Source organism: Macrotis lagotis, chromosome 1, assembly GCF_037893015.1.
Source record: "Macrotis lagotis isolate mMagLag1 chromosome 1, bilby.v1.9.chrom.fasta, whole genome shotgun sequence".
Lineage (NCBI taxonomy): Eukaryota > Metazoa > Chordata > Mammalia > Peramelemorphia > Peramelidae > Macrotis > Macrotis lagotis.
In genome coordinates, this window is record NC_133658.1 from 318484005 (window position 1) to 318505511 (window position 21507).

Sequence of the window (21507 nt, forward strand, 5' to 3'; positions counted from 1 at the left end):
TAATGAAACAGAGAGAGAGGACTTCCAAGCAGTTCTAATAAAAAAAAGATCAGAGCAATGAAGAAACAATGAAAGTCAAACATAGGATTTAGGAAAAACTTAAAAAAGGTATATGTGTGTTGCATATAATTATATATCACTTATACATACATTTGTATGTATGTAGATGTCACATAGAATCATGGTACATATTTTACCTGAGAAAGGAGATGAAAGAAGCTTCCACCTAGCTTCAACTTCAGCTCAGGAGAGCTCTGATAGAAACAAGGGACCCTTCAAAAAGTAAAGTTTTGCTGAGAAATCTTAGAGTTCATAGGACACAAGTTAGTAGATGAATGGAAAGCTCAGCACCTTGATAAAGAAAAGCTGAACAGCCTGCACATTTACAGAATAGCCAGAGATCAGCAGAGGCCCCGCATTGACAATTTACTACAACCATTTATTGCCCAGAGGAAAATTAGGTGGACTCCCAGACGAGCAGATGGAGTCATTTTCATGGACTTTAAGCCAAAAGAACTGAATGCCAGATATCCAGAGATTCTCTTAAGCACGTATTTCTTTTTTTCAATGTTATTTTATTTTCTCAATTACATACAATGATAGTTTTCATCATTTATCTTTTTTGTAAGCTTTTGAGCTCCACATTTTTCTCTCTCCCTCCCATCCTTTTCCCCTACCAATGGCAGCAAGTAATCTGATATAGACCTTTGATTCCTGTAATACCCTGTTAAGTTATGGTTTATACTATGTTTGACTATGGATGTTACACAGGTCTAGAAAATATTCTAGGTGTGAATGAATATAATATATATATATATATATATATGAGCCCTACCAAAAGACTGAAAATGGAGCAAAAGAAGATGGGAGAGGCTGTCTGCAAACAGATGGCCTTTTGTTCTCTCTATGCTGCAAGGAGATTTCAGGCTTTACTTAAAGGTTAAAACTACAAAGAGGATCTAGGATTCTGAATTTGGATGGAATGCTTGCAGGTAGGAAGCAAGGTGGAAGTCAAATCTAATAAGCAATTAACATATGACAACATATGAGAATTTTGTCAAATGATGTTTGTGGATGAATATTACCCCCAGGTAACCTAGCTATAGTAGGGTATGACATTCACAGGAGGATGTTAACTTGGCAATTATTAAAGAAATGTTTCCTAAGAACTTTACAACACTTAATTTATTTAGTGTAAGGCTCTGGGGGAATGTACCCCAAATGACTATTCTAGAACTTCCCCAAAATCATTAGAGTTTTTCAGAATTGGAAGCATGAGTATATGCCAAAAGTATTGCAATTATGTTGAGGATAGCAAATATTTTATTAGGAAGAGAATGGAATGAGCAGAATTGGTCCAAACACTTCTTGGACCCCTTCACACCCTAATATAAAATCAGAGAAAGTAAGGGGCAAATAATAAAAGAAACAGGTATTATTATGTTTAACTAAGTGCAAAAATGAAACTATACACTGTTTTATCTTCAGAACTCTCCTAGAAGGATTTAGACAGGCTGCTTTCCATTGACTAACTAAACAATACTCACACCCTGAAATCTCTTTTTTTTATTTTTTTATTTTTTTTAGGTTTTTGCAGGGCAATGGGGTTAAGTGGCTTGCCCAAGGTCACACAGCCAGGTAATTATTAAGTGTCTGAGGCCAGATTTGAACTCAGTTTCTCCTGACCCCAGGGCCGGTGCTCTATTCACTGCGCCACCTAACTGCCCCTCTCTTTTTTTATTTTTGAAAGATTTTATTTGGGATCTTACTTTATACTTACTTCATACTTATTTATCCATTTAACCCTTGATATTACAGCTAAGCTTGTTTTTGGAATTAGGGTACAAAATAGGGCATGTTGACACCTTATTCTAGGCTGCTTGCCTTGTCATGCAGGAAACAGATTAGGGCATATAACAGAGGGGCTTTAATAGGTGATAGCACAGTAGAGTTAAGACTCACAAGTCTCAAATTTGGAACCCTGAAGAGATGGTGAAAAAGGGTAAAAACAGCACTTGTACAAAAATATTCATAGCAGCCCTGTTTGTGGCGGCAAAGAATTGGAAATCAAGTAAATATCCTTCAATTGGGGAATGGCTTAGCAAACTGTGGTATATGTATGTCATAGAACACTGTTGTTCTATTAGAAAACAGGAGGGACAGGAATTCAGGGAAGCCTGGAACAATTTGCATGAACTGATGCTGAGTGACATGAGCAGAACCAGAAAAACACTGTACATCCTAACAGCAACATGGGGGTGATGTTCAACCTTGATGGACTCACACATTCCATCAGTGCAACAATCAGGGACACTCTTGGACTGTCTGCAATGGAGAATATCATCTGTATCCAGATAAAGAGTCATGGAGTTTGAACAAAGTTCAAGGACTATTCCCTTTAATTTAGAAAAAAAAACCAGATATCTTATTGTCTGATTGTGTTATCTCTAAGACTTTTTGTTTCTTCCTTAAGGATATGATTTCTCTCTCATCACACTCAATTTGGATCAATGTACAACATGGAAACAAAGTAAAGACTGACAGATTGCTTTCCGTGGGGGGGGGGGGAAGTAAGATGGGGGAAAAATTGTAAAACTCAAAAACAAATAAAATCTTTAATAAAATTAAATAAATAAATGAATGAACAAATAAATAAATAAGTAGAAAAGACTCACAACTCTCCCTTTTTGTCCTCTCAAGTACAATGTTTTGACTAAACTAGGGCTCTTGGATCATATTTTTAAAGTTATTTTATTTTATGTTTTTCATGCAAAGATAGTTTTCAATATTTATCTTTTTGTAAGCTTTTGAGTTCCACATTTTTGTGACTTCCTCCCTTTCTCCACCCTCCCCATGACAGCAAGTAATCTGATATAGGTTGTATAGGTACAACCATGTCAACAGATTTCCATATTAGTCATGATGTGAAAGAAGAATCAGAACTAAAGCAGAAAAACATGAGAAAAAGAAATAACAGGATAAGTTTTAAAAAATGGAAATGGGGCAGCTAGGTGATGCAGTGGATAGAGTATTGTCCCTGGAATCAGATGGAACTGGATTCAAATTCAGCCTCAAACACTTAATAATTACCTAGCTGTGTGACCTTGGGTAAGTCTCTTAACCCCATTGTCTTAAAAAAACAAAAAATGAAAATAGCTTACTTTGATCTACATTCAGACTCCATAATTTTTTCTCTGAATGAACATGGTATTTCCTGTTACAAATATTTTAGAATTTTTTCTTGATCACTGAACTGCTAAGAGGAGCTGTATCCATCATAGTTGATCATCGCATGATGTTGCTATTAATGTGTACAGTGTTCTCATTTCACTTAGCATTAGTTCATGTTAGCTTTTCCAGGCTTTTCTAAAGTCCTCCTGATCATGATTTCTTTTTTTGTGTGTGTGTTTGTGTGTTTGTGTGTGTGTGTGTGTGTGTATGTTCTAACTATTCTTTTTTTAAAATAAATTTATTTATTTTTCCAACTACATGCAAAAATAATTTTCAATATTCACCTTTTTGTAAGATTTCAAGTTCCACATTTTTCTCACTTCCTTGACAGTGAATAATCTGATATAGGCTCTACATATATGACTATGTTAAACATATTTCTATATTATTAATATTGTGAAAGAAGAATCAGGACCAAAAAGGACAAAAGAGAGGAAAGGACATTAGAGAGAAAAAACATAAAACAAATTTTAAAAATTGTAAATAGTATGTTTTGGTCTGCATTGGCTTTCTAGTTCTTTCTCTGGATGTGGATGGTATTTTCCATCACAAGTCCTTTAGCATTATCTTTGATCACTGTACTGCTGAGAAGAGCTAAATCTATAATAGTTGATCATTACACAATGTTGCTGTTAATCTGCTCACTTCATAAGCTTCTCTTAAGCTTGTTTCTGTTTCTTACAGAACGATAGTACTTCATCACATTCATATACCACAATATGTTCAGACATTCATCAATTGATAGATATTTCCTCAATTTTCCAATTATTTGCACTATAAAAAGAGCTACCATAAATATTTTTGTACATGTGGATCTTCTCCCCTTTTTTATTATCTCTTTGGGATACAGACCTAGTATTGGTATTGCTGGATCAAAGAGTATGAACAGTTTTATTGCCCTTTGGGCACAATTCCAAACTGTTCTCCAATATAGTTGGATGAGTTCACAACTCCACCAACAGTCCCAGTTTTCCCACTTTCTCTTCCAACATTGATCATTTTCCTTTTTTTGTCATTTTAACTAACCTGATAGATATGGGATCCTCAGGGTTGTTTCAATCTGCATTTCTCTAATCACTAATGATTTACATCATTTTATGTGACTATAGATAGTTTTAATTTCTTTATCTGAAAACTTCCTGTTCATGTCCGTTAACCATTATCAATTGGGGAATGACTTATATTCTGACAAATTTGATTCAGTTCTCTCTCTATATATATATATTTTAGAAATGAGTCCTTTAAGGGCGACTAGGTGGTGCAGTGGATAGAGCTCCGGCCCTGGAGTCAGGAGTACCTGAGTTCAAATCCAGCCTCAGACACTTAATAAATTACTTAGCTGTGTGGCCTTGTGCCCAAGGTCATATGTTAGCTAATCAGTAAGTACCTGAGGTCAAATTTGAACTCAGATCCTCTGACTCCAGGGCTGGTACCTTATCCACTGTACTACCTTGCTACACCATTCTGTATTCCTTCTAATCTTTATGGCATTGGTTTTATTTGTGCAAAAACGTTTTAATTTAATGCAATCAGCATTATACATTTTGCACTTTATAATGTTCTCTGTCTCTTCTTTGGTCATAAACTCTTCCAGTTACCTCTACATAAAGTATTGTCTTCTCCCATTGAAGGCAGGAACTATCTTTCTTCTGTCTTTGTATTTCTAGCCCTAACCACAGTTTCTACATATACTAAGTAATTAGTAAATGCTTGTTGACTGACTGGCAGTTGAGAGTTAATATATGAATGAAAGAGACCTAAGAATCCAGGTGAAATCCAGACCAGGAGGAAGGCTGTGTCCAAAATGTACCTGCATTACAAGATCATGAGAAGAAAAAGAGCCCCATGAGTTGCCTCAGTGACATAAGTTCCCAATGTGAGTGTCTCATAATTAGTAGGCACCAAATTTATATCTCCTCTTCCAATAGGCATTGTATATCTTTGTGGTAGAATACTTAGGAGATTTATGGGGGGCATAGCAAATGCCTTTGCTTTGAGTTAATTATTTTTATAGCTTGATTATTAAAGGTGAACTCAACAGTGGGGGGGCTAATGAATTGTAAATTTTGGGATACAGACTCATACATTGAAAACCTTTAATCCAGAGGTAGTAAGTCCTTTCTCCCCCCAGTACCCAATCTATAAACCTGTGAGTGGCATGTTGGAGAGATAGCTCCCCTAGAGGTGAAAAACTAGTTACAATGAATTGTAGGGGCAAAAGCCTTTTAATTTTATGTAACTGAAATTGTCTATTTTTCTAATTTATGAAAATCTCTTTTCTTTTTTTATGATGAAGAATTCTCCTTTAAAAAGACTGACATCTTATTGTCTGATCTTGTTATCTCTTATACTTTATGTTTCTTCCTTAAGGATATGATTTCTCTCTCATCACACTCAATTTGGATCAATGTACAACATGGAAACAATATAAAGACTGACAAATTGCTTTCTGTGGGGAATGGGGGGAGGGAAGCAAGACTGGGGGAAAAATTGTAAAACTCAAAATAAATAAAGTCTTTAATTAGAAAAAAATAATAAAAAGACTCCCTGTTTGACAAGAATTGCTAGTGTCACTTAGGACCCACAAGATTCCCCATATCTGAATTGAGTCATGGATCCAGATTTATCCTGGATAAAATCTGATCTTTAACATCAGGGAATACAGACTTTTCTGATATTCTTGGATTCATCATTCTCCAATACAGAAGTTCCAAGCGAAATCTCTTGAAGAAAATTTAGGTATAACTTATGTCAAGCATCTCCCCCCCACCAAAAAAAAAGGATTAATAAAGTCCTTTCCAGAAAGGTATTCATTATACAAAGTAGAAGATATCAAGCCTGAGCTTATTATATAGATAAAAAGAAAAATAAGCTATATAAATTGAAACTCAGTTGCTTCATATACAACCATCTTTTTCTATTTTTTATTTTTATGAAAGCATTCTTTTGTGTTTAAGTTCAGAAGAAATTTTTTTTTTAATTTTAAAAAGAAATGAATATGATTCAAACAAAAGCATCATTAAGAATAAAAATTTTAGAAACATATTAGGAATATTACAACTATTAATATCCTTCGCTTCAAATTAAATAACTAAAACATAAATGAATAATAAACACACCTTGACAGACACTTAAAACATGAAACAGTAATTAATCATTTCCAATATACTCTCTCTAGAGATATAGACAACTTTATATAGGACTACTTAATATTTATTTATTTCACATTTACTTTGGATCTTTCCAAGGTCAGTTTTTCTGGTCATTCAGGCATAGCTTTAGCTTTTTTAGTCTTTTCAGGTCTAGGATCCTGCTGGTGTCTGCCCTCTTCTCTTCTGAAGGAGGAATTCTTGCATGAAATACTTCCTACTGGGAAAACAGCATTGATTTTTCATATTCAAGAAGTTACCCCCAGGGCAGTCCTGAGAGACACTGGATGGCCACCCAATCATTTAAGATCCTGTCTTGTGGTTTTTGAGGCAAGTCCATATTCCTGCTTTCATTTGCATGTAGTTCCCATAGCTGCAACTGGGAAGTGGGAAGCAAAGGAAGTCCAAGGGGGACCTGGCATTATCTCAGACAACACACCCAAGAGGGAGAAAGAGAGGAAAGAAGAAAACAATATCTTTTAAAGACAACTGAGTAGACAACTCTTACTGGCTCAAATGATAAACATGTTTCACATAGTCCCTTGTGATGAAGAAACTAACCAGACTGTGTGTGTTCTTGAGCAAGAGACCAGATGTTTCTTCTCATGTTGTCAAAGCAGGTTTGCTAAGCTCTGTGGAAGGTGCTCTAGTCCAAGAGAACAAAGGATCCCTGAAACCACCCCTGCTGGAACAGGAAAGTTGAAAAGCATTTTGGGAGAAATTGGATCTGGACTAAGACAAGTGATACCTTGCCACATACCACAATAAATTCAAAATGCTTAAACAACTTAAATATTACTCATATGATAGCAATTTAGAAGACAGTTATCTCAGGAATCTTTTATAGTTATATCTGCAGGAATAGGGATAGAGAGGAGGGAGAATGTTCAATCAAACAAGGGATAAAGGCAATCACAGAAGATTAAAAAGATAATTTTGATTATATAGTATGTTCTAGCTGTCCCTAAGGATCCCAGATTCCCTCACATTTTATTTCACCACTATTTAAATTAGATTTTAAAAAGATATATTTGGGACAGCTAGATGGCACAGTGGATAGAGCACTGGCCCTGGAGTCAGGAGAACCTGAGTTCAAATCCAGCCTCAGTCACTTAATAATTGCCTAGCTGTGTGACCTTGGGCAAGTCACTTAAGCCCTTTGCCTTAAATAGATTTTTTAAAAAGATATATTTGTTTTGAACATGTAATAAGAAGAAAACTATAAACATTTTCCCCAATATATGGGAGACATACTCTACTTATCTTCCGTTTGTCTTTGGGAAGAGTTGTTCAACTCTTAAGTTTTTAACATATAGAATCCTACAAAATTCATGTCCAGATGCCACATGACTACTGGTTGAGTCTTTGCTTTAACTACTGAGGTGATTCCCAAAGACTACTCCCAAAGGCTACTACTCCTCACTCCTCAGGACGGTGAAGTTGAAATGACTAAAAAATGAGAATATTAGAACTCTTGGACTCCATTCTTCCTTCACTTAAAATTAAAGCACAAATGTCAAGGGAGAAAAGGAATTCCAGCTTATATTCACAGGGCTAAATGGTCAAGGGTCTCTACCCATGTAGCACTCAGTCAAAAAACCAGAATACAACTGAATGAAGAAAATGAACAAGGCCAAGTAAGGCCTTTTTTGAAGGTACCCATGGTTCCAGCTATAGAACTAACGAAGTTTTCTCCTAACCAAGTAGTTAACAAATTGGAACAAGATAAGAAAAGGTCTACATTTGCTCCACATTCTCTCCAAGACAGTCCCATTATGTATCATTACAACTCTTTCATAAAGTGTCTGCATCAGCATACTGAAGCATTCTGATGTGTATCAGTCTCCTATTATGCATAAAAATAAAAAGGGGTTGCACAAACAAAATTAACACAAATAGAATAAGAAGGGGAAACAGCACACTGTGGGGAGAATTTGTATCAACAATCTTTGCTATCTAAAATATATATGAACCAAAACAAATATATGACACCAAAAGCTATTCCTCCATGAATATACAGTAGAAGGATATGAACAGTGTTCAAAAGAATAGCAGACTATTAACAACCATATGAAAGACTGATCCAAATCCCCCAAAATAAATCTGACATTTTTATCTCATATGTAGCAAATTGGCAAATGTAACAAAATATCCAAAAAAAGTTGGAAGGCCTATAGAAAAGCAGGCACACTAACATCCTCCTGGTGGAGCTATGAATTGGTCCAGCCATTCTGGAAAGGAATTTGGAATTACAGCAAGAAAGCAATTAAATGTTCAAGTCTTTTGAACCAGAGATCATATTGGTAAGCAAATATACCAAGTAGATTATTTACAAGAAGAAAGGTCCTATTGACAAGAAAATATTTATAGCACCACACTTTGTTGTGTTAAAAAACTGAAAGCAGATGCCTACAAACTGTAAAATATCTAAATAAGTTATAACACACTATTATAATGGAATATTACTATGCTGTAAGAAAAAACAAATGTTAAGAATTCATAAAAGCATGGGAAAACATGAATTAATGCAAAGGGAAGTGAGCAGAAACCAGGAAAAATATTCACAATGAAAATAATACATTTACAAAGCACTGTCTATATGAAATTGTTAGCTCAGTTTCTTCATCTGTAAAGTGAAGATAATAGCATCTACCTCACAGGGTAATTATGAAGATCAAATGAAATAGTACAACTAAGTGCTTTGCAAACTTTGGATGTGCAAAGAAATAGAAAGAAAATTATAATTAGCTATATTCACAACTATATGCTGTGCTATTATGGTAACCAAACCTAGATAAAGCAAGAATTAAGCTTACAATGCCAGTTATTGTACTAATATGTTCTTGGTATTCAAATATTAGCAAGTAAGGCAGTTCTTGCCATCAAGGAACTTAAATTCTAATAGGGAAAGACAACATAGAGAGGGGATTGAGATGGGTATATTGTCAGGATGGCCAAGAAGTGTCAGGAAGGTCTGGTTTGGGGTAAGAAAAAGTTAAAATCAACTATTAGAGCCAAGGAAGGCAGGGGAAAAGTCTAAGGTTGTGGTGAAGAAAGCAGAGGGTATCTGGCAGGGAAGCGGATGATGGAAGGATATAGGCAAGATGGAGAGGGTATGACCAGGAAAGTATCAACCCAAAGAAGAGATACTAGAATGAACTTCCTTCCATTTGAAGAGATAGTTCAGAGCTCAGATTTGATTAATATGTTTGAAATAGCATTCTGGAAGGGGTGAGGCAATACTACATTGGGAAATGGAGGTGATGTAAAAACAAAAGTAAAGAATTTTCCACCCATCTATAGTTCTTCATGGAACTTCTCTCTATCCTCCTATGATTTTTTATTAGTATGTTTTATTAATGATCTTTATCTTTATGTTAGTCATCATTCTCCTTTAATTCTGATGAAGTTTTTCACAGAGGAATTTAGAGTGATCCATCTCACTAATGAGAAACAGAATCAGTAAAATGAAGTCAAAAGATTTTGGGAATCCTTTCAAAACATGTTAAAAAAAACATTATTTTTATGTGCTAATTTTGGGGATATGGGTATTTGTGGACTGTAGGTCAATGGTTTTTATTTCGTGAAACTTAGCATATCTTGAATTCTGATGCTTTTTGAATCCTGTTTATACTCTGACCTAGAGAAAAGACTTTCAAATTGCTTTATGCAATACTGAGATAACATCTCCAACAAATATTGCTTCTCTTACATAAGATAAATCAGAACACAATGAGCCACGTTTGAGTTTTACTGGAAGAATCTCAGAAACTAAATAATTAATGCCATAAAACACAGGATATTAGTTTTCTGTTACAGAGGAATATGAGAGAGAGAGAGAGAGAGAGAGAGAGAGAGGGGGAGAGAGAGAGAGAGAGAGAGAGAGAGAGAGAGAGAGAGAGAGAGAGAGAGAGAGAGAGAGAGAGAGAGAGAGAGAGAGAGAAGGAGCTGGGTCCTTAAATGGTAGGATCCTACATCAAGGGAGTGAACATTATTCCCAATAAGTGGCCTAGATTTATTTTATGGAGAGGAAAGGGAAAGAGGTTTTTATTTACCAAAATGTACTTTATTCTGTCTTTTACTACTCTCTTTTTCTAAAAACTAAGGGAGTAAAATGGATCAACATGGACTTTAGCATTTCTGTTTCCTTACTATAAAGATTTTAAAGCATCATCCTGCTTCCATAGGCTATAGAAGGAACATGGACTGAAAGCATAGGATCTGGGCTTGTGGTTCTCATGCTCTGCAATTGAGTGGGTGACACTGGGCAAATCAGTTTACCCTCTCTAGGCTATCATTTTTCTTGTCTATAATGAAGCATTTGGAATCTAAATTATATGATAAAAGATATGAAATTCGTCAGAATTTGTCCACAGGAATTCTAGTAACTCTTTGTCTCATTGTTAACTCAGGAGATTAAAGGAAGCCATGATGATGAAAGATTTTTGACTCTAACATCCTGATAGGGCACCACTGAACTCTGCAGCTCATCAACAAATCTGCCATGGCAGTCAGTCAATAAACACTTATTTAGTGTCAACCATATGCTAGCCACTCTGTTAAGTGTTAGGGACACAAAAAGAGGAAAAAGACAGAGCGACTACAAGTAGCTTACAAATTTAGTGAAGAGATAACCAGCAAATGAATATGTACAAAAATACACACAAAAAGTAGGAAATAATTGAAAGAGGGCAGGCAATAGAATTCAGAAGAATTGGGGAAAACTTCCTGTAAAACAGTGGTATCAAACTCAAATAGAAACCTCATACGTAAAGATCTCCTGTGACTGTATTAGGGACTTAGCTTTAAAATATGATATTGTCTATATTTTATATATGGGAGGGGGGAGAAAAGAGTTATAAAAGACTTGGAAAACCACACAGAGGAGTTTGTATTTATTCCTGAGGCAATAGGATGCCACTGTATTGAATGGGGGTGTGTGACAAAATCAGACCTGTGCTTTTAGGAAAACCACTTTGGCAATGGAATGGAGGCTAGATTGGAATGGCAAGAGACTTGAGGCAGGCAGACTCCCCTGTACAAGCAAAACTTAGGTGCAGGTTATTGCAAGAGGCCAGGTATTTAGCCTTAAAGTAGTGGCAGTATCAGAGGAGAGAAAGGAGCATATTCAAAAGATGATGCAATGTGGGGCAGCACTGGTCCTGGAGTCAGGAGGACCTAAGTTCAAATCCTACCTCAGACACTTAATAATTACCTAGCTATGTGACCCTGAGCAAGCCACTTAATCCCATTGCCTTGCAAAAAACAACAACAAAAAAAGATGTTGCAAAGGTAAAATCAATAGATGTTGGCAACAGCTTAGAAGTGTGTGGGAGTAGTGGGGTGTTGGGGTGGTGAGATAGTGAGGAATTAAGGATGTCTCCTACGTTGTGAGCCTGAGACTAGAAGGATAATGTTGCCCTTTACAGTACTAGGGAAGGTAGGAGGGGAGAAGGGTTTAGGGGTAAAGATAATGAATTCTGTGTTAGATGTATTGAGCTTAAGATGTCTAGTGGACATTTTAATCTAGTGGATTTCCTTTTGAGTGTAAGAGGTCTTAAAGGTAGTTGAAAAATGTGAGTTTGGAGGTCAACATGAGAGTCTGGGGCAGGACAACTAGATCTGAGAATCATCAGCATAGAGATTATAATTAAATGCATGGGAGTTGGTGAAATTGCAAAATGAAGTAGATAGAGGGAAAAGAGAAGGGGGCCCATGTCAGAACCTTGGGGGACCCCCACATACCATTAGAGGGCATTACCTGGATGAAGATCCAACAAAGGAGGTTGAGAAGGAGCAGAAAGAAATATTGGAGGAGAACCAGGAGAGAATTGTGTCTCCCAAACCCTAGACACAAGAGAGTGTCAAGGATAAGAGGATGATCAACAGTATCAAAGATCAAGAAGAAAGAGAATAAAAAAAAGGTGATTGGATCACTGATAATGTTGGAGAGACAGTTTGGGTTGAATTAATGCAAGTTAAGAAGAGTAAGAGGAGAGAAAGTAGAAACACTTTAAAAGAATTTATTTAACCCCAAAGGGAAGAAGAGATATAAAATGAAAATTATCAGGAATTGATGAGAATGGGGGAAGCATGTTTGTAACCTGTAGAGGAGGAGCCAATAGGCAGGGAGAAACTGAAAATAAGTGATAGCATGGGGGCAATACATGATAGACAGGACAATTTGTTGAAGGAAAGAGCTTGGAATGAGATCTCCTATGTAGATAAATGATTCTTCTTTGGCAAGTAGTATGCTATCTCTTCAAGTGAGATAGAAGTGAGTGAGAATATAGCAGAAGTCATCTGAGTGATAGATTTGAACTGAGGAAGAAGGGAAAAGAGGGAATTCAATGTGAATGACATCAATATTTCCTGTAAAATATGAAGCAGTATTCTCAACTGAGAGGATGTGGGGATAGAGAGTCATAGAAGGCTTGAAGAGGGGTGAAAATGTTTGGAGGAATCTTTGTGGAAAGTGAATTGATGTTGTTCATTGGTTATTTGGTATCAGTTATTGGTATCAGAGTTGACAGCTTTTGTCTATTGTCTCTAGTAGGGAGGGAGAGTAGGTATTATCTTCTTTTTACATATGAGGAAACTGAGCCTGGACAAGTGAAACGTTACTATCAGACCATCTCAAATATTTGGAACTTGGCTAAGAAGCTGGAAGGAAGCAAAGGAAAAAATAAAAACAAAATAAATAAATAAAATATAAATAAATAAATAAAATAAAAATAAAAACAAAATACTGACAAATGCACTAAAGCTAATTTATTTTACTATCAGACCATCTCAAATATTTGGAACTTGGCTAAGAAGCTGGAAGGAAGCAAAGGAAAAAATAAAAACAAAATACTGACAGATGCACTAAAGCTAATTTATTTTATTCCTAAGAGAGTTCTTCAGGTCCTCAGATAAGAGACATGTAGAAGGATTGCCTGGCAGCTGTGAGGGCCTAGGTTGTAAAACATAAATTCATAGGACTATGCTTGCTAGAAATGTATAGATATTTTATTTGCCCTGCTTTGCTGAAGGGCTTGGATTTTTTTAAATTTTACTCATATTAATAAAAAAATTTCTATTTTTCTTCCTCTTTTTAGGTTTTTACAAGGCAAATGGGGTTAAGTGGCTTGCCCAAGACCACACAGCTAGGTAATTATTAAGTGTCTGAGGTTGGATTTGAACCCAGGTACTCCTGACTCCAAGGCTGGTGCTCTATCCACTTTGCCACCTAGCTGCCCCTTTTCCTTCCTTTTAAAAGAGAGGATAATCAACATTATTTAACCCTTTATTGGTGATTCAGGATCAGTATTCTGAATTTCTTTATTGTCCTACACTGTAATACTGGATTAAACCCTAGGATTACCATGACTTTACCTCATAGTTTTTCTTTCATTTTCTTTATTTCCTTTTTTTCTATTTTTTTTTTTTTGTAAAGCAAATGGGGTTAAGTGGCTTGCCCAAGGCCACACAGCTAGGTAATTATTGTGTCTGAGATCGGATTTGAACCCGGGTAATCCTGACTCCAGGGCTGGTGCTTTATCCACTGCGCCACCTAGCTGCCCCCATTTTCTTTATTTTCAGACTGGCAGTTACCACTGTTGTTGAGCTTATATACAGCAATTTCTATAATACCCCCTTCCAATTTAAGACTTTAAGTCTTAAATCTCTTCATTTCTCCTCTAAGATTATAGGATCACAGATTTAGAATGGGGATGATTGGTGGAATGGGAAACTTAGAGGTCATCAAGTCCAGCCTTTTCCTGTTATAAATGAACTGGCACTCAGACAGTTGAAATGACTTGTCTAAAATCATACAGGTAGTAAGTAGAACCATGATTCAAAAATCAGGTCATTAGGCTCCAGATAAAGCATACTTACTGAGCATTCTAGATTTGTGCATCAGAGTAAATTGGCTCTGAGGACCTGAAGAACTCTCTTAGGAATAAAATAAATTAGCTTTAGTGCATATGTCAGTATTTTGTTTTTATTTTTTCCTTTGCTTCCTTCCAGCTTCTTAGCCAAGTTCCAAATATTTGAGATGGTCTGATAGTAACGTTTCACTTGTCCAGGCTCAGTTTCCTCATATGTAAAAAGAAGATAATACCTGCTCTCCCTCCCTACTAGAGACAATAGATAAAAGGTGTCAACTCTGATACCAAATAACCAATGAGCCACAGTCACTCTGCAACAGCTGTTATCTCTAAAAAATTCCAGAGAGCTTACACAGGTTATCAATACCACAGTTAACTCTAAAAATAAAATAAAATGAAACAAAATAAAACCAGAGAGCTAATAGTGGTTATAAGCAAAAGTTTTCCTTATCCGTTGGAGGAGAGAAACTTGATATGTGCCAAACTCTCCTCTAGTAGGAGACTCACTTTAGTGTGGGCAAATCTCAATACTTAGGCCAAAAGCTATGGAGTGAATTGTAGTCCTGTTGGGGGGCGGGTAATAGCAACAATGAGACAAGTTGTAGCAGGACTTCATGACCAGAACACTGGTACTACAGGTGCTTATCTGAGCTCAGAGACCACCTCTTAATACCCGGATTTTGCTGTGACTGGGATCATCCAGAAGATGAGTTACACAAGACTGTTGTGACGCCAAGCTCAGAAAACAGTTTTGCTTGTTGTGCCTTAGCTCTCGAAAACAGGGTGTTTCCTAATAGTAAAAAGAGAGGAATAAAAAAGAGGGGGGTCTTGGTATGAGGATTCTGACAAATGTAAGTTCAAAATCTTCTGAGTTAGAAGAAAGGGCAACCCACAGGCTATTTTGTACCCTTTGGTGGTTCCAGGTCTGACTCAGTGCTACAAACCTGGGTCCCTCATGATCTCTTTATAAGAAATGGAGTAAGGGAGAGAGTGTAACAGACTCTGGAAAAAGCAATCCACACCCAAAGACTCCAGTGTTTATCCAACACTGTTAGAGAAGAAAAAAAAAAGAGGAACAATTTTGATCAATGTAAAAGACTATCAGACTGCCTTCTGTGGGGGGGTGGTGAGGGAAGCGAGATTGGAGACAAATTGTAAAATTCAAAATAACAATTTAAAAAAAGAGGCAGAGATTCTAGGAATGGACCCTAAGGTTTCTGGTTACTTGAAAAGCATGCAGGAAAAAATTCTTGGAATGAATTTCCACAGGAAAAATACAATTCATACTAGTTCAATTCTCACAATTTCCTGAATGGATTACAACATCATAGAATGTCAGAGCTTAAATAAGTGTTAGAAATCATCAAGTTCAGTTCTCTAATTTTACAGATGAAGAAACATTCTCAGGGAAGACAGGTCATTCAATCAATCAATAAACACTTATAAAGTACCTGCTATGTGCCAGTGGAGAATACAAATATAGGTAAAATATTGTCCTTGCCCAAAAGGAACTTAGAATTCTTACAAAGGAAGAGATAAAATTAAAACAAAGATATAAAAAAAAGCTATACACAGGACGAATAAAAATAATTAGTAGAAGGAAGGTACTAGAATTAAGAGAGGTTGGGGAAGGCTTACAGTAAAAGATGGGATTTAAAGGAAGCAGAAAGAGTTGAGGAAGAAAATGATTCCAGAAATAGAGAATAGCCAGAAAAAAAGCCAGAAGCCAACAGATGAACTGTTTTGTTTGTGGAACAGCCAGGAGGCAAGCGCCATTGGATCAAAAAGTAAGAGTGGAGCAATAAGAATACTGGAAGAGATAATATTTGTTCAGGGTCTCACACAGCTAGGAAGAAGAGCTGAGACATAAACTCATGAAACATAGCCTCCTTCCTTACTTTGTCCTTTTCAAATCCCTGGATCCCTCCCTTTAGCTCATTTCAGATGCTGTCTTATAAAGGTGATACCTTTCCTGATCCCACAGTTTGTTATTTTCTCCTTCATCCTGTTCTGAAATTATTTTGTATTTGTTTGTGTTGCTTCCCCCAATAAAATATAAGTTCCATGAGAGAAGGGATTATTTTATTTATTTTTGTATCCCTGAGGTCTTGTATAATTTCTCATGCATAGTAGGTTTAATGAATGTTTATTAAGTGACATGAATTTAGGTCTTTTTTATTAAGCTCAACAATCTTTCTACTATAAACAAATTCTAAAACTGAAGTTTTATTTCTTAAACCCCAGGATTTCTAGATAAGTACTCAAAGGAGAAAGATATTTTAACACCCATGCTATATAACTAATAATAATAGCATTTATAAGCTTTATATATATTTTTTAAGTATAAACACTTAAATTTATTTATATACACTTGAAGATTGAACCAATTCAACTCTACCCTACCTTCCTTTGTTGAATCCCTGGCCCCTTATCATATCATCAATTATGCCCAGCTAAGCCTCAGCCTGGGATTACTCCTACTCTGTTGACTTTGTGTCTACACATGTGCTGCTGAATGAAAGTTGAGAAAGTTATGTAATCTTTCTGGCTGGATTCACTACAAATTTACATTACATAACCTGAAGTGGGCTCTCATTGCTGTTAGGCAATCCTGCTATGCCTCCCACTTACTTGCTGTCACACTCTTCATAGTAGCTCTTCCAAATCTCTTCATTTCTCCTCAAACATCCTATGGCTTCTTCTTCCCAACACTCTCTCAGCTGAGAATTTTGTCTTATATTTTACATGAAAAAAAATGTGGCCATTTACCATGAGCTCCTCTTTTTCCATGTTCCTCATTTCTATCATTCAGGTATTTTCTTCTACTCTTTCTTCCTTCACTCATCTTACATGATAATGTGGTCTTATCCTTACCAAAGTTAACCCCTCTACTTGTTCAAGTGATTCTATTCCATCCCATTCCTTGGGAGGAATGGAATTGGAAACAGCAACAACCCCCTCTGCCAACCCCACTCTTTCACTTATTTTCAATCTCTTCCTCTTTATGACTCCTTCTCTATTGCCTACAAACAAGCCCATGTCTTTCCTATTCTGAAAAAAGTGGGGGGGGGGGATCTCACTTGATCCTTCTATCCCTAATAACTATGTCCTTTATCTCTTTTGTCCTTTGTAGATAAACTCAAAAAAACTGACTAAAATAAGTACCTCCACTTTCTCTCTAATCTTACCATTCTACTTGAAATTGTTCTCTCCAAGGTTACTAATGATCTCTTAGTTGCCAAATCCAATGGTTTTTTCTCAATCATTTTTCTTGACTTCTCTGCAGCCTTTGATCTGTCAATCATCCTCTTGTTCTTGATAATCTATTTTATCTAGAGTTTTAGGACACTATTCACTCCCAGTTCTCTTCCTATCCATCCAATTGCTCCTTCTCTGATTCCTTTGCTGAATTCTCCTCCTGATCATGACTTCCAACCATAAGTCTCCTTCAGAGTTCTGACATGAATCCTTTTCTTTTTTTCCTCTATTCTAATTCATTTCATGATCTCATCAGCTCCCATAACTTTAACTATCATTTCTAAGCTGATGATTCTCAAACCTGTCTTTCTTGCCCCAAACTCTCGGACCTCCAATCTCATATCTCCAGCTATCTTTCAGACAATTCACCCTGAATACCCAGTTGACATCTTAAAATTCAATATGTCCAGAATAGAACCCATTATCTTTGCCATTAAACCTTTACTCCCTCCTATTTTATCTATTACTATAAAAGATAACACCAATCTCCTAGTCCCTCAAGTTCACAATTTAGGAATCATTCTGAATTCCTCACTAATTATTACTTCTCCCAATTACCATAGCCAGTCTCCCTCATTAAATCCAATTTATGCACAAATCAAAATATATCACCTCTATCCAGCAAAAATGAGCCTTCTCTTCCAGGGGAAAAGGTGAATATTTAAAGAAATAGGAGACTTCCAGCTTGTCCCGATGAAAAGACCAGAGCTAAATAGAAAATTTGGACTTCAAACAGGAGACTCAAGAGATACATGAAAAGGGAAAAAAAGGGGAAAAAATCCAAACTTTTATCCAATAAGATGAAACTGGCTGTATCCCCACTTGGGAAAAAGATTCTCATAACTCTTGAGAATTGTAACTCTATTAGAGAAAATATACTTAGCAAGAAGTAATGGACCCTCATGACTTGTTCGTGACTCTGATAGAATGATTTAAAAATAATATCTCCTTAAAAGGGGAGGGAGGGACAGTAATAGAGGGGAATCTTCCTGAATCTTCCTGTCATCAGATTTAAGTAAAGAAGGATTAATACACACACACACACACACACACACACTCAGTTAAGTTTAGAAACTTATCTTACCTTTCAGTATTAAGAGAGAAAAGAGGGAGGGGGAGGAAAAGAGGAACTGACAAAAGGAAGGGAAGGGAAGAAAGAAAGGGCAAAGGGAAAGGGGAATATGGATAAGGTGAAAAAAGGAGAAAAATACAAACAGAGGGAAGACAGCATGGAAGGCAATAAACTGTTAGTAATTATAACTTTGAATGTGAATGGGATGAATACCCCTATAAAAAATAAGCAAATAGCAGAGTGGATTAAAAACTAGAATCCTACAATTTGCTGCTTACAAAAAACTTATTTGAAGCAGAGAGATACAAATAGAGTAAAGCTAAAAGGTTGGAGCAGAATACATTATGCTTCAACTGAAGTGAAAAAAAGCAAGGGTGGCAATCCTTATCTCAGACAAAGCGCCTGCAAAAATAGATCTTATTAAAAGAGATAAAGGAGGAAAGTATATCCTCCTAAAATGTATGGCAATGAAGTAATTTCAATATTAAACATGAATGCACCAAGCAGTATAGCATCCAAATTCTTAGATGGATGGATTTACCATCCAGATGGATTTATAAGTGAATTCTACCAAACATTTAAGTAACAATTAATTCATATTCTACATAAACTATTTTAAAAAATAGGAGAGGAAGGAGTTCTGCCAAACTCCTTTTATGACACCAACATGGTATTGATACCTAAACCAGGAAGAACCAAAACAGACAAAGAAAATTATAGACCAATCTCCCTAATGAATATTGATGCAAAAATCTTAAATAAAATTTTAGCAATGAAACTATAGCAAGTTATTACCTTAGAATAATACACCACAATCAGCTTGGATTTATACCAGGCAGGCAGGGATGGTTCAACATTAGGAAAACACTCAACATAATTAAACATATCAATAGTAAAACCAACAGAAATCATATTATTATCTCAATAGATGCTGAAAAAGCCTTTGATAAAATACAATTATGCCTATTAAAAACACTAGAAAGATTAGGAATAAATGGAGTTTTCCTTAAAATAATAAATAGTATCTATCTAAAACCATCAACAAATATTATATTTAATGGAAATAAATTCAGAGCATTTCCAATAACATCAAGGGTGAAACAAAGATGCTCATTATCACCATTACTATTCAATAGAGTATTAAAAATGCTAGTAGTAGCAATAAGAGAAGAAAAAGAAACGGAAGGAATCAGAATTGGCAATGAGGAAGCAAAATTTTCACTCTTTGAAGATGATATGATGGTATACATGTAGAATCTGAGAAAATCACCTAAAAAAACTCCTTGAAACAATTAACAAATTCAGCAAAGTGGCAGGATATAAAATAAACCCACATAAATCATCAGTATTTCTATATATGAACAACGAAGCACAAGAACAAGAGATAGAAAGAGAAATTCCATTTAAAATAACTGTAGACAACATTAAATACTTGGGAATCTACCTCCCAAGACAAACCCAGAATCTGTATGAACACAATTATAAAGCTCTCCTCATCCAAATAAAGTCAGATCTAAATAACTGGAAAAATGTCAAATGCTCATGATTAGGTCAAGCTCAAATTTAATTACTTATTCAGTGCCATACCAATCAAACTATCAAACTACTTTACCAAGCTAGAAAAAAATAGTAACAAAATTCATCTGAAGCAACAAAAGGGCAAGAATAGCAAAGGAACTGATGGGAAAAAAATGTAAAGGAATGTGGCCTAGCTCTACCAGATCTAAAATTGTACTATAAAGCAGCAATCATCAAAACTGCCTGGTCCTGGTTAAGAAATAGAATAATGAGGGCAGAGCCAAGATAGGGGTGTGAAGGTAGCATTTCCCTCAAAACTCCAAAAGCCAACAAATTATGACTCTAGCCAAAATTTAGAGGGGCAGAACCCACAGAAAGACTGAGTGATACATTTTCCCAGTCCAAGATAACTTAGAAATTCTGTTGGAAAGGTGTGTTTCACTAGGACCAGGGATTGGAAAAAAAGCCATGGCCCCAGCACAGCACAGCCCAGCCCAGCCCAGCCCAGCTCAGAGATCACCTGCAACAGCCTGAAGGGGCAATGAGCCAACTCTGCTACACCAGAATGAGGAGTGAGGAGCACTGGCAGCAGAATCTGCAGTGAGAATCTAGAGAAAGCAGCTTGCACCCCCAGAGACAGTAAGGGGGTCAGAGAAGACTGCAAAAATTTCTCAGCTCTCCCTCAGGCTAGGATTCTGCTGTTTGTACACTCAGATCCCAGGTTGTAGTTTGGGCTTCCATGCTAAGTAGCCAAGTAGGATTCCTCCTTATAGCTCCAGGGCAGAGGAAAGTGAGATGGTCATCTACATATCAAAGCACAGGCAAGAGAGCATAAGACCTTGGAGGAATAAAGGTGTCCCTCCCCAAAAAAACCCCAAAGCCTTGGAAGTGCTATAAAAAGCTGAGGAAATGAGTAAACAATAGAAAAAGAAGAATCTGACCATAGAGAATTACTTTAGTCCTATGGAAGATCAAAACACATACTCAGATGAGGACAAAACTAAAGCTTCCATATCAAAAACCTTCAAGAGAAATAGAAAATGGGCTCAGACTATGGATGAGCTCAAAAAAGACTTTGAAAAGCAATTAAGGGAGATGGAGGAAAAATTGGGAGGAGAAATGAGAGGGATGCAGAAAAATCATTAAAACCAAATCAACAAGGGGGCGGCTAGGTGGTGCAGTGGATAGAGCACTGGCCTTGGAGTCAGGAGTACCCGAGTTCAAATCCAGCCTCAGACACTTAATAATTACCCAGTTGTGTGGCCTTGGGCAAGCCACTTAACCCCATTGCTTTGCCAAAACTTAAAAAAAAACCACCAAATCAACAGCTTGATGAAAGATATACAAAAAAAAAAAACTGAAGAAAATAATACGTTAAAAACCAGTTTAGGCCTAATGGAAAAAG